The 2,935-nt window shown below is 38.9% G+C and overlaps 1 protein-coding gene across 1 annotated transcript in view; it reads right to left on the bottom strand.

Annotated features, from left to right (window-relative positions):
- Positions 1–2,935, bottom strand: part of NOL4 (nucleolar protein 4) — a 288,360-nt gene that overhangs the window by 240,135 nt on the left and 45,290 nt on the right. The gene's annotated exons all lie outside the window — the stretch shown is intronic.

Below are 2,935 nucleotides of genomic sequence, written 5' to 3'. Positions count from 1 at the left end.
GAAATTAACCCACGCACTTACTGCCATTTGATCTTCGACAAAGGCATTAAGTCTATTCACTGGGGTCGGGACTCCCTCTTCAGCAAAGGGTGCTGGGATAACTGGTTATCCATTTGCAGGAGATTGAAACTAGACCCACATCTCTCACCATTTACTAAAATCAACTCAAAATGGATTAAGGATTTAAATATACACCCTGAAACAATAAAACTTATTAAAGAAAATATAGGAGAAACCCTTCAGCAAATAGGGCTGGGCACAGACTTCATGAATATGACCCCAAAAGCACGGGCAACCAAAGGAAAAATAAACAAATGGGACTATATCAAACTAAAAAGCTTCTGCACAGCAAAAGAAACAATTAACAGAGCTAAAAGACAACCAACAGAGTGGGAGAAAATATTTCCAAAAATACACATCCGACAAGGACTAATATCCAGAATATATAAGGAACTCAAACAACTTTACAAGAAAAAAACAAGCAACCCAATCAAAAAATGGGCAAAAGAGCTAAGCAGGCATTTCTCTAAAGAAGATATACAAATGGCCAACAGTCATATGAACAAATAGGATAGATTCTAATAACAGACAAACTTCCGTGTCTAGAGTCAAAGCCCACATTTGATGGAGAGCAAGGTAATCTTGGTACACCCTTTTTCCCCTTACGAGTGAAAATAAATGGCACTGCAACCACAAAAAGTTCTAGGAAAAATTGTGCAAATCCACTTACTAAAAGTCAGTTCACAAAAAGGCTAAATTACCAAAAGACAAGTTTTCCAAATGGCCAATTAAACCTGTCAAATATATATATATATATATATATATTTTTTTTGGTGACCGGTAAGGGGATCGCAACCCTTGGCTTGGTGTCACCCGCACCGCGCTCAGCCAGTGAGTGCATCGGCCATCCCCATATAGGATCCGAACCCGCGGCCTCAGCGCTCCCAGCGCCGCACTCTCCCAAGTGAGCCACGGGGTCGGCCCAAAACCTGTCAAATATTAACTTAAACCAAATCTAGGTTCCTTTGTTGCAGTCATTCCACTGAAGCAAACTCCTTTTTGAGAACTGATTTTTGGACAAATGGTATGCTTATGTAGGCAGGAAGGCCTGAAAAACCTGTGCAAAATGTAAATGTTTAATCAAAATCACTAGGTTTGACTTTAATTTTTAAATGTTTGATCTGAGAGTTTAACACTAATATAATAATTAGCAGTACAGTAGTAATATTGCTGCTGCTTACATTGCAGACAGTGTTCTTTATGTATGTTCACACACTTAATCTTCATCACAACATATGAGTTAGGTATTAGTATTCATCCAATTTTACAGATGAAGAAATAGGCACAGAGAAGGTAAATAATTTCCTCCACTACTGTGTACCAGAACTGGGATTCATATGATGTTACCCAGGCTCAAGGAAACAGCTTCTTCAAATAGGACTTGTTACCTTGGTCTCATAAATGACATCTTGGATTCAGCAAAGAAGTTGCTACAATTAGGGGACAGGAGCATTCTGGTAGACTAACAAATTGGCGTTCTGATCCATAGGTCAGACCCAGGTGATTTTGGTGTCCTTCCTTTACCAAAGGTCTGATCATGTCTGAGTATACTGAGTAGCACTGGCTCTTCATTAATTCAGCAAAGAATGCCACCCTTTGAGAACTCTGGGCAATCAGCTACGTAGACTCCTGGTGGCATGTCCTCATTCCCTCATTACACTATGTTTTCTCCAATTCTAAATGCTAAGAAAATCCCCTAAGCATCTGAAATAAATGTATATTAAGAAGAGAGAAAGAAAAGAGAATTCAATGTGAACTTCAGTGTTATCAGTGTGCACTATATACGTATATACATATATACACACACATAGATAGATAACATAGATGTTTATTCCATACACTATATACAGTGTCTGTGATATCACAGTATTTTAGAGGACATTCTCAGACTTCCTAGACTCAGATCCTTACTCTGCCACTTATTAGATGTGAGACTTTTTTCTTCTTCCAAATTTTATTGTATTTTGTCAATATACAATGTGGCTGATTACTGTGGTCAATTACCGAAACCTCCCTCCTCCTCCCTCTCCCCCCTCCCTCCCAACAATGTCCTTTCTGTTCCCCTGTCATATCAACTTCAAGGAATTGCAATTGTTATGTCTTCTTCCATCCCCACCCCTGGGTTTTTCGTGTATTTATTTATTTATTTTTAGCTCCCACAAATAAGTGAGAATATGTGATATTTCTCCTTCTGTGCCTGACCTGTTTCACTTAATGTCATTCTCTCTAGGTCCATCCATGAAATTGAAAATGGCAGTATTTCATTCTTTTGTATAGCTGGGTAGTATTCCATTGTGTAGATGTACCACAATTTCCATATCCACTCATCCGATGATGGACATTTGGGCTGGTTCCAACTCTTAGCTATTGTAAAGAGTGCTGTGATGAACATTGGGGAACAGGTATACCTTCGACTTGATTTCCATTCCTCTGGGTATATTCCCAGCAGTGGGATAGCTGGATCATATGGTAGATCTATCTGCAATTGTTTGAGGAACCTCCATACCATTTTCCATAGAGGCTGCATGATTTTGCAGTCCCACCAGCAATGTATGAGAGTTCCTTTCTCTCCGCAACCTCACCAGCATTTATCATTCACAGTCTTTTGGATATTAGCCATCCTAACTGAGGTGAGATGGTATCTCAGTGTGGTTTTGATTTGCATTTCCTGGTGATGTTGAGCATTTTTTCATATGTCTGTTGGCCATTCGTATATCTTCCTTTGAGAAAGGTCTATTTAGCACCTTTGCCCATTTTTTAATTGGGTTGCTTGTTTTTTTCTTGGAAAGTTGTTTCAGTTCCTTGTATATTCTGGATATTAATCCTTTGTCAGATGTATATTTTACAAATATATTCGCCCACTCTGTTGGGTATC

The sequence above is a fragment of the Galeopterus variegatus genome, unplaced genomic scaffold, assembly GCF_000696425.1.
Source record: "Galeopterus variegatus unplaced genomic scaffold, G_variegatus-3.0.2 Scaffold2955, whole genome shotgun sequence".
NCBI lineage: Eukaryota > Metazoa > Chordata > Mammalia > Dermoptera > Cynocephalidae > Galeopterus > Galeopterus variegatus.
Note: the sequence above shows the minus strand (reverse complement) of the source record. Positions and strands in the feature narration are given on the sequence as shown.